General features: G+C 41.8%; 2 long non-coding RNA genes across 3 annotated transcripts; both read left to right on the forward strand.

Annotated features, from left to right (window-relative positions):
• The first annotated feature begins 2,203 nt into the window (after positions 1 to 2,203).
• LOC149970272 (uncharacterized) lies at positions 2,204 to 4,867 on the forward strand. Its single transcript, XR_016493728.1, has 3 exons — positions 2,204 to 2,508; positions 2,877 to 2,938; positions 4,731 to 4,867. It is a non-coding gene; the product is annotated as an uncharacterized LOC149970272 (long non-coding RNA).
• Positions 4,868 to 5,670: 803 nt separating this feature from the next.
• On the forward strand, positions 5,671 to 9,693 carry LOC149970273 (uncharacterized). 2 transcript variants are annotated; one of them, XR_016493731.1, is made up of 3 exons: positions 5,671 to 5,975; positions 7,703 to 8,035; positions 8,774 to 9,693. It is a non-coding gene; the product is annotated as an uncharacterized LOC149970273 (long non-coding RNA). The 2 variants fall into 2 exon arrangements; XR_016493730.1 differs by lacking the exon at positions 8,774 to 9,693 and having other exon boundaries at positions 7,703 to 8,636.
• Positions 9,694 to 11,623: the final 1,930 nt, after the last annotated feature.

Here is an 11,623-nt window from a genome sequence, read left to right on the forward strand (position 1 = left end):
TAGTTTCCCTCGTTGATTCAACGTCATCGCACAGATTTTTGGGGTTGAAATTAGGTGGAAACGACGTTGATTCAACCAGAGGGGTGTTTTGCCCAGTGGGGTGGGTGGGCAAAGAATCAACAGCCTACTGCGGATTATACTACTGGAAAGTATTATGATAATCTAAATCCGATGCTATGGAGGCATGGGTTGAGTCTTTTTACTGTTGTTTTTATTTCTTTACTTATCTATTGTTCACTTAATACCTATTTTTTACTTTAAAAATGCACTGTTGGTTAGGGCGTGTAAGTAAGCATTTCACTGTTGTACAGCACTACACCTGTTGTATTCGGCGCACATGACAAATAAACTTTGATTTTGAACAATGTCCAATTGCCAGTGCTGTAAAGTACTTAAGTAAAAATACTTTTAGTTTTTTTGGTACCTGTACTTCACTATTTTTGGCAATTTTTACTTCACTACATTCCTAAATAAAATCATGTATTTTTTACACCATACATTTTCCATGACCCAAAAGTACGCATTACATTTTGAATGCTTAGCAGGACAGGAAATTGGTCCAGTTTACGCATGTATCAAGAGAACATCCCTGGTTATCTACTGCCTCTGATCTGGAGGACTCACTAAACACAAATGTTTTGTTTGTAAATTAAGTCTGAGTGTTGGAGTGTGCCCCTGGCTATCCGTATATTTAAATACAAGAAAATGGTGCCGTCTGGTTTGTTTAATATAAGGATTTTTAAATGATTTATACCTTTATGACTTAAGTACATTTGATCAATTACATTTACTTTTGATACACAAGTATATTTAAAACCAAATACGTTTAGACTTTTACTCAAGTAGTATTTTACTGGGTGACTTTCACTTTTACTTGAGTCATTTTCTATTAACCTATCTTTACTTTGCTCATGTATGACAATTGGGTACTTTTTCCACCACTGCCAATTACTGACACAAGAAAGCAAAGTTTGGTAAAACATTAGGTATGTGGATTATGGTCATGCTTAGGCAAATACACTATGAAGGGAAATAAGTGTCTACAGTTTACACTTTTTTAGTTATTTAATTAAATGTTAATTAAATGTTAAATTAAATTAAATTAAATGTTGTTTTTTCCCCCAGGGTCCCCAACCCTGATGTGTTATCACCATGCTTTCAACAATCTAACAGCACAACCAAGTTCAAATGGGAATACACTGACAACTTAATGTGTTATTATCGTGCTTCCTCTAATAGCACAACCAAGTTCAAATGGGAATACAATGACAACGTAATGTGTTATTACCGTGCTTCTTCTAATAGCACAACCAAATTACCTGGAGCCTCATTTATCAATCATGCGTATTTCCTGGCAAAGTGTGAGATTTACCAATGGCCGTGTTTGAGAGCATCAAAGCGACTGCAGGCGACTGATTGATCTACAAATCACCTTGCATTCGAAATAACTACTCAATATTATTTGTAGATCAGCCAGTCACAATTTACTCATGATATATCACGGTTTTCATGCTTTCAACCACGGCCGGTATGAACGTTTGTTTGAGAGTGTGTGTACATTTGCGCACAGCCATGACCACACTGTGCCAAGCGGTGGAATAAGGGAACTGTTTGTCCCGCGTAGAATGGGGAAAATATACACTGAGTATTCAAAATATTAAGAACGCCTGCTCTTTCCATGACAGATTGACCAGGTGAATCCAAGTGAAAGCTATGATCCCTTGTTAAATCCACTTCAATCAGTGTAGATGAAGGGGAGGAGACAGGTACCTCTTAGAGCTCTAGGGGCGCTATTTCATTTTTGGATAAAAAACGTTCCCGTTTTAAGCGCGATATTTTGTCACGAAAAGATGCTCGACTATGCATATTCTTGACAGTTTTGGAAAGAAAACACTCTGAAGTTTCAGAATCTGCAAAGATTTTGTCTGTAAGTGCCCCAGAACTCATTCTACAGGCGAAACCAAGATGATGCATCACCCAGGAATTAGCAGAATTTCTGAAGCTCTGTTTTCCATTCTCTCCTTATATGGCTGTGATTGCGCAAGGAATGAGCCTACACTTTCTGTCGTTCGCCCAAGGTCTTAGCAGCATTGTGACGTATTTGTAGGCATATCATTGGAAGATTGGCCATAAGAGACTACATTTTCCAGAGGTCCGCCCGGTGTCCTTTGTCTAAATTTGTGCGTAATCTTCAGGTGCAGGCATTTTCTCCTGGGATTCAGGAGAGAAAGCATGTTTCCAAGAACGATGTATCAATGAAGAGATATGTGAAAAACACCTTGAGGATTGATTCTAAACAACGTTTGCCATGTTTTCAGTCGATATTATGGAGTTAATTTGGAAAAAAGTTTGCGTTTTGAGGACTGAATTTATGGATTTTTTTTGGTAGCCAAATGTGATGTATAAAACGGAGCTATTTCTAATACACAAGGAATCTTTTTGGAAAAACTGAGCATCTGCTATCTAACTGAGAGTATCCTCATTGAAAACATCAGAAGTTCTTCAAAGGTAAATGATTTTATTTGAAGGCTTTTATGTTTTTGTTAATGTTGCGTGCTGGATGCTAACGCTAATGCTAACGCTAAATGCTAACGCGAAATGCTAACTCTAGCTAGCTACTTTTACACAAATGATTGTTTTCCTATGGTTGAGAAGCATATTTTGAAAATCTGAGATGACAGTGTTGTTTACAAAAGGCTAAGCTTGAGAGATGGCATATTTATTTCATTTCATTTGCGATTTTCATAAATAGTTAACGTTGTGTTATGCTAATGAGCTTGCTGATAGATTTACACAATCCTGGATACAGGGGTTTTTTCATAGCTAAACGTGACGCAGAAAACGGAGCGATTTGTCCTAAACAAATAATCTTTCAGGAAAAACTGAACATTTGCTATCTGAGAGTCTCCTCAATGAAAACATCTGAAGTTCTTCAAAGGTAAATGATTTTTTTGAATGCTTTTCTGTTTTTTTGTGTAAATGTTGCCAGCTGAATGCTAATGCTAAATGCTACGTTAGCCATCAATACTGTTACACAAATGATTGTTTTGCAATGGTTGAGAAGCATATTTTGAAAATCTGAGATGACAGTGTTGTTAACAAAAGGCTAAGCTTGAGAGCTAGCATATTTATTTCATTTCATTTGCGATTTTCATGAATAGTTAACGTTGCGTTATGGTAATGAGCTTGAGTCTGTATTCACGAACCCGGATCCGGGATGGGGAGATCAGAAAGGTTAAAGAAAGATTTTTAAGCCTTGAGACATGGATTGTGTATGTGTGACATTCAGAGGGTGAATGGGCTAGAGAAAACATTTAAGTGCCTTTGAACGTGGCATGGTAGTAGGTGCCAGGCGTACCGGGTTGTGTCAAGAACTGCAACGCTGCTGGGTTATTCACGCTCAATCTTTTCCCGTGTATATCAAGAATGATCCAACACCCAAAGGACACCCAGCCAACTTGCCACAACTGTGGGAGGCATTGGAGTCAACATGGGCCAGCATCCCTGTGGAACTATTTTAATAGATTGTACAGTCCCTGACACATTGAGGCTGTTCTAAGGTTAAAGGGGGTGAGTGCAACTCAATATTAGGAAGGTGTTCCTAATGGATCCTCACTGTATGTTGAAATTGTGAATTCGTGCAACATATCTTCTTGACATGCTATATAATTTGACCACATCAGTGCATTTGTTACGATAATAATCCATATAAAGTACAGTCATTTGGTATGTGTGAAAGTGAAAACATTGTTGGAACACTATAAAAGACTGAGATAATGGGAAATCAAATGTGAGATCTTGCCCTGTTTGGAGATTTGCCAAGCGCTGCATAGAGACAGGTCAGACTTTTTTATACAGAAAGTACAGATTGGCTCATCAGATATAATTTCCCAAAATCAATCTTATAGGATTTTTGCGATAATTTAAGACCTGCTCTTAAAAGGCAAACACATGTCATTCCGGTGCACATCCAAGTGCTTTCCACCCTTGGGTTTTATGCAAAGGGAACTTTTCAGTGGGAGCTTGCTAATGGTCATCTGACAGGCCTCGATAAGCCAATATTTTGGATGCAATCCTCAGCAAAACAGTCACACATACAATTTCCCTACATCATTGCACAACAGGTGGAAGTCAAGAGGTGTTTCTTTGCCATGATGCCATCAGTAGGTTGCCAAATACGAACGAATTAGACGGCACCTACATCGCCTTAAAAATCACCATCCCAAAACGATTTAAACTATTTGAACACAAACGGCTTCCGCTCTTCATGTGAAGGTGATAGGTTATGTGATGCGCAAAAGGGACTGCTGAACGTGGTGGCAAGATGACCAGGTGTTCCGGAACGCACGACTCGTTCATTCTGCAGAACTGAAATGTTGGCCTATACACATTGCCGGGGGAAGATGCAACGCCTTATAATTGTCACGTCTGCTCCCGCTCTTCCCATCCTCTGGCGCTTGAGGGCGCCAGATTACCCTGCATTACACGCTCCTGCCATCTATCATGCACACATGCCTTCCCTCTTCACTTACATCAGCATTATTGGACTCACCTGGACTCACTTATCTCCTGTTTATTTCCTCCCCTATATTTGTCAGTTCCCCAACTCTGTGCCCTGCATCTTCATTGATTGACTTTTGTCTTTGTATTTGTTTCTGACGCTGTTCCTGTCTCGTCTATGTCCATTGTTTATTAAATGTTTACTCCCCGTACCTGCTTCGTCCCTCCAGCATCATTCCGCGTGACAATAATAGGTCCCCAAGAACACAGTGGCCTCCACCATTCTTAAATGGAAGAAGTTTGGAACCACCAAGACTCTTCCTAGAGCTGGCTGCCCTGCCAAACTGAGCAATCGGGAAAGAAGGGCCTTGGTCAGGGATGTGACCAAGAACCCGATGGTCACTCTGACAGAGCTCCGAAGTTCCTCTGTGAAGATGGGAGAACTGTCAGGAGAATTTTCAATCCCGATGATGATAACTAACAATTATTTAAGCTTTGACCAATCCCTGAGGTTTATAAGACCCGTGGTTTCATAATAATTAGGCAAAGACTCAGTTTATGCAAAAGTTCCGTACAGTTTATTCAGAGAACGTTCTAAAGTCAAGAATGCAAAGAGATTACATTTCATAACTCCCATTTCCCCCACCTCCTTACACGCACACACAGACACACAAACAGTAGGTGGGATGTATCTTTGCCCACAGTCCGCATTCCTCGTCTATCACTACCAAGCTGGCAGTTCTATCCTCCCGAGATTAGAGGGACCTTGACAGGACTCCCTTTCCTGTCGTAAGATTCTTAGAGTTATAACCAGGTTTGGTCATCAATAGTTTAATTTTCCTCTGTATTTTCTTAGTCACACACACACATTTCTCTCCCTTACTAGTCTCGGCCAAACCTTCTTGGACTTAAGTTTATCACTCTAATTATTCATAATACATGTTACATAATCTAATAATTACTTTTCAGGGTGAAATTCTTTAGCCATTACCTTAAACATATAAATTCCCTTATCAAGAACCTTCCAGAAGGACTACCATCTCTGCAGCACTCCACCAATCAGGCCTTTATGGTAGAGTGGCAGACTAGTCAGGATCAAGGGAAAGATTAAACAGAGCAAAGTACAGAGAGATCCTTGATGAAAACCTGCTCCAGAGCGCTCAGGACCTCAGACTGGGGTGAAGGTTCACCTTCCAACAGGACAACGACCCTAAGCACACAGCCAAGACAACGCAGGAGTGGCTTCGGGACAAGTCTCTGAATGTCCTTGAGTGGCCTAGTCAGAGCCCGGACTTGAACCCGATCGAACATCTCTGGAGAGACCTGAAAATCGCTGTGCAGTGATGCTACCCATCCAAACTGGCAGAGCTTGAGAGGATCTGCAAAGAATAATGGGAGAAACTCCCCAAATACAGGTGTGCCAAGCTTGTATCATCATACCGAAGAAGACTAGAGGCTGTAAATCGCTGCAAAAGGTGATTCAACAAAGTACTGAGTAAAGGGTAAATGTAAATGTGATATTTCCATTTTTGTTTTTGCTGTGTCATCATGGGGTATGGTGTGTAGATTGATTGGGGGAAAAATGAATTAATGCATTTTAGAATACGGCTGTAACGTAACAAAATGTGTAAAAAGTCAAGGGGTTTGAATACTTTCTGAATGCACTGTACTTAGCATGTTAGCTAACCCTTCCCCTTCCCCTAACTCTAACCTTAACCCTTTAAACCTAACTCCTAAACTTAACCTATAACCTTATCCCTAACCCCTAGTCTAGGTAACGTTAGCGAGCCAGCCACCTAGCTAGAATTCATAACATATCATAAATTTAGCAAATTCGTAACATATTGTACATGTTGCAAATTCATAACATATTGTACACTTATCAAGAGAAAATCCCTAGTCATCCCTACTGTCTCTGATCTGGCAGACTCACTAAACACACATGCTTCGTTTGTAAATGATGTCTGAGTGTTGGAGTGTGACCCTGGCTTTTCGTAAATAACAAAAAAACACAAGAGTGGCTCCCGAGTGGCGCAGCGGTCTAATGCACTGCAGCGCAGAGGCGTCACTACAAATCCTGGTTCGTCCCCGGGCTGTATCACAACTGGAGGTGATCGGGAGTCCCATAGGGCGGCGCACAATTGGCCTAGCGTTGTCCGAGTTAGGGGAGGGTTTGGCCGGAGGGGTTTTACTTGGCTCATCGCGCTCTAACACATTGGTGCGGCTGGCTTCCGGGTTAAGCAGGCGGGTGTTGAGAAGCCTGGTTTGGCGGGTCATGTTTCGGAGGATGCATGACTCGACTCCAGAGAATGGTGCCGTCTGGTTTGCTTAATATAAGGAATTTGAAATTATTTATGCTTTTACTTTTGATACTTAAGTATATTTTAGCAATTACATTTACTTTTGACACTTAAGTATATTTAAAACCAAATACTTTTAGACTTTTATTCAAGTAGTATTTTACTGGGTGACTTTCAATTTTACTTGAATCATTTTCTATTAAGGTATCTTTACTTTTACTCAAGTATAACAATTGGGGACTTTTTCTACCGCTGGGGTTAGGTGAGATGTGATCTCTGACCTTTGACACCTGACCATGTAACTGTCACCTGACCACCGGTCTCTCTCTGCCCCCTCACTCCTCCCCACACCTCCTCTCCTCGTTCTCTCTCCTCCCTTACTCTGTTCTGTTTTAGTCTTACCCATCTCCTAGTGTTGCCACTCTCCCTCACTCCCTATGTTAGCCTGCATAGACCCCCTCAGTGTAGGGCAGTGTTTGTTTGGGATGCATCCCAATCTCTCATCGGCCAAGGGCTGGAGCTAAACCCTTCTAAACAGGTCAAACCCCTCTTCCTATGTGTGATGTAACTTCATGTAGCTATCTAGAACCTAAAAGGGTTCTTTGGCTGTCCCCATAGGATAACCCTTTGAAGAACCCTATTTGGTTCCAGGTAGAACCCTTTACACAGCGGGTTCTACATGGAACCCAAAAGAGTTCTAGCTGGATCCAAAAAGAGTTTTAACCTGGAACCAAAAAGGGTTATCTTATGCGGACAGAGTGTAGCATACCCCTAAGGAGATCCAGGAAGTGCACAGTGAGAGTGACCCCATCACATCGATGGAACAGTAGTGGAGAGGGTAGCAAGTTTTAAGTTCCTCGGCATACACATCACAAACAAACTGAATTGGTCCACTCACACAGACAGCATCGTGAAGAAGGCGCAGCAGCGCCTCTTCAACCTCAGGAGGCTGAAGAAATTAGGCTTGTCACCAAAAGCACTCACAAACTTCTACAGATGCACAATCGAGAGCATCCTGGCGGGCTGTATCACCGCCTGGTATGGCAACTGCACCGCCCTCAACCGTAAGGCTCTCCAGAGGGTAGTGAGGTCTGCACAACGCATCACCGGGGGCAAACTACCTGCCCTCCAGGACACCTACACCACCCGATGTCACAGGAAGGCCATAAAGATCATCAAGGACATCAACCACCCAAGCCACTGCCTGTTCATCCCGCTATCATCCAGAAGGCGAGGTCAGTACAGGTGCATCAAAGCTGGGACCGAGAGACTGAAAAACAGCTTCTATCTCAAGGCCATCAGACTGTTAAACAGCCACCACTAACACTGAGTGGCTGCTGCCAACACACACACTGACACTGACTCAACTCCAGCCACTTTAATAATGGGAATTGATGGGAAATGATGTAAATATATCACTAGCCACTTTAAACAATGCTACCTTATATAATGTTACTTACCCTACATTATTCATCTCATATGCATACGTATATACTGTACTCTATATCATCGACTGTATCCTTATGTAATACATGTATCACTAGCCACTTTAAACTATGCCACTTTGTTTACATACTCATCTCATTTATACATACTGTACTCGATACCATCTACTGTATCTTGCCTATGCTGCTCTGTACCATCACTCATTCATATATCCTTATGTACATATTCTTTATCCCCTTACACTGTGTACAAGACAGTAGTTTTGGAATTGTTAGTTAGATTACTTGTTATTACTGCATTGTCGGAACTAGAAGCACAAGCATTTCGCTACACTCGCATTAACATCTGCTAACCATGTGTATGTGACAAATAAAATTTGATTTGATTTGACTATGCTGAAGGAATGTGCACTGTCCAACACACACACACACACACACACACACACACACACACAGTACTGGTCCGAGTACTCTAATTCATAAAAATAAATACATGTCATTCCTTCCATCCTTCCTCCCTCCCATTAGGAGATACACTAGATGAAGAGATCAGGAAGGTGATTGAGGATGCAGCCCAGTTTGTGAACTCTGACCCCAAGCTCTGCAACCTCATCTTAACCAACAAACCTGTGAACGGAGGTCCGCAGGTCCAACCTCTGGGTCAAACTAAAGTCTGTCAGGTAGACGCATGCACACGCACACGCACGCACACACACACACACACACACACACACACACACACACACACACACACACACACACACACACACACACACCTAGACCAAACCACAGTCCATCAGTTACACATCAGCTCTAAGATACCAACCCCTAGGTGAAAGTCTACTCCTCCTCTCCTCCAATCTTAGCAGCATTTCAAACCAGTTCTTCACCTCTGACCCTGTGAGGTCACTGGTGTTTATTCACAATATGTACTGTATAGTGTATAAGATGTTGTATAATTATGTCAGAGTTGGTATGCATTCTCCTGATACTGAGGGATCTCTCTTAGAATGGCATTGGGCAGGCTTTTGTTCCAGCCCAGCACTAACAGATCAGATTCAACATATCAACCTCTCATCAAGTCTTTGATAAGCTGTAGCAGGTGTGTTAGTGTTGATAGGTAACTTACAAAGCTTGCTCACCCTATAGCTCTCCAGGACCAGGGTTGGCCACCCCTGGCTTGGGGAGTGTGTGTGTGTGTGTGGGGGAGGGGGTGTCTTCCTCTTCTTCTCTTTCTCTGACTCCCTCCCTCCCTCTCTCAGTGAGGAGAGGATATGGATCCAAGCACTATGAAACTGAAGAGTCTGTGTGAACTGAAAGACTGATGTTGTTGTAATACAGTTTGACGTGATTTGACTGGAGCAATAAAGTTGGCTGAGACTTTGGGTGTTAAGTGACTTTGGGTGTCTTGAAAAGCACTTAAAATAAAATGTATTATTATTAACACACACACACTGTCAAGTTTTTTGTTTAGTTGTGTTAGAGTTAGACTGTTGTAATGTTTTCAACTTTCTATGGTCATTCAATAAATGTTACTAATGGTGACTGTAATTTCCCATTTGTATGCGGTCTGCAATTACACCATATTCCTCTTACCACCTGTGGCTTCCTGTAAGTTCCTCACAGGCTACAAAGCCCTTGACATTTCCATATGTTTAAGTGTAGCCACATTATAACAATTTCAAAAAGTAAAATGTGTTTCCTATGACAAATCATATTCTCTATGATTGTTTCGGAATTAGTGTCACAAAAAAAGTAGCTGAATGTTGCCAATAATGTGGTTGTATGCCTACATCCAATTTTCTCCACAAGATGTCAGCAAAGACCATCTGTTTGTGTCTCATAACTCTTGGCAGTTGTTTGGGGTTGTTATATATTTTTTTATTTAACTAGGAAAGCCAGTTAAGAACAAATTCTTATTTAGAATGACGGCCTACCAAAAGGCAAAAGGCCTCTTGCCGGGACGGGGGCTGGGATTAAACATTTAAAATAAATCAAATGTAAATATGGGACAAAACACACATCACGACAAGAGAGACAACACAACACTACATAAAGAGAGACCTAAGACAACAACATAGCAAGGCAGCCCCACATGACAACACAGCATGTTAGCAGCACAACATGGTAGCAGCACAAAACACGGTACAAACATTATTGGGCACAGACAACAGCACAAAGGGCAAGAAGGTAGAGACAACAATACATCACGCAAAGCAGCCACAACTCAGTAAGAGTGTCCATGATTGAGTGAAGAGATTGAGATAAAACTGTCCAGTTGGAGTGTTTGTTGCAGTTTGTTCCAGTCGCTAGCTGCAGCAAACTGAAAAGAGGAGCGACCCGGGGATGTGTGTGCTTTTGGGACCTTTAACAGAATGTGACTGGCAGAATGGGTGCTGTATGTGGAGGATGAAATATCTCAGATAGGGGGGAGTGAGGCCTAAGAGGGTTTTATAAATAAGCATCAACCAGTGGGTCTTGCGACGGGTATACAGAGATGACCAGTTTACAGAGGAGTATAGAGTGCAGTGATGTGTCCTATAAGGAGCATTGGTGGCAAATCTGATGGCCGAAGGGTAAAGAACATCTAGCCGCTCGAGAGCACCCTTACTTGCCGATCTATAAATTATTTATCCGTAATCTAGCATGGGTATGATGGTCATCTGAATCAGGGTTAGTGTGGAAACTGGGGTGAAATAGGAGCGATTACGATTATGATTGGGCTGCTATTACATCATCAGTTACTACGGGAGAAAGGAAGGATCAGGTTCTGATGAGCCAGGAAGTAAGGAAACCGTCAACTAAGAAATCCTCTGAAGCAGAACAATTCTTGCATGTAGCAGACACCATCATTTATTAGCCAAAACAGCAGTTGACTATCCCTTAAGATTGTCCTCAATTTTGTTATTGTGCCAGTTCCCTCCCCTTCTTGCCCACATTAGTGACCTAATTCCAGATCGAGAGTTTCAATTCAATGAACTCACGTGGTGGGGCAGTGTGCTGAGATACCTCTGTGGGGCGCAACTCCCTAACTACTGTAATCCTTCATTCAACACACTCATAGGGACTTTCCAGCAGACCACTTTCACATTTCTTTCTTGTAATGAGACAGGAAACTGCATGTCATCTTGTAAGATGATGAACCAATAAGGGCCAATAAACACGTGCTGTCCTCAGGGAAATCTAGGGGGTTCACAACAACACATCGGGAGTTTACCTGACACAACCCTCAAGCATGTAATGCTAAGTTCCGTCCTCTCAGGAGGTGGAAAAGGCTGCTATCAAATCCCCAATCATGCATGATACCACTGTGTCTTAGTCATAAATCAGGACAATCAAAATACTGTAGCTGGATACCGCTGGGTCCACCATATCATA

Source organism: Oncorhynchus mykiss, chromosome 30, assembly GCF_057628025.1.
Source record: "Oncorhynchus mykiss isolate SJ-2025 chromosome 30, ASM5762802v1, whole genome shotgun sequence".
NCBI lineage: Eukaryota > Metazoa > Chordata > Actinopteri > Salmoniformes > Salmonidae > Oncorhynchus > Oncorhynchus mykiss.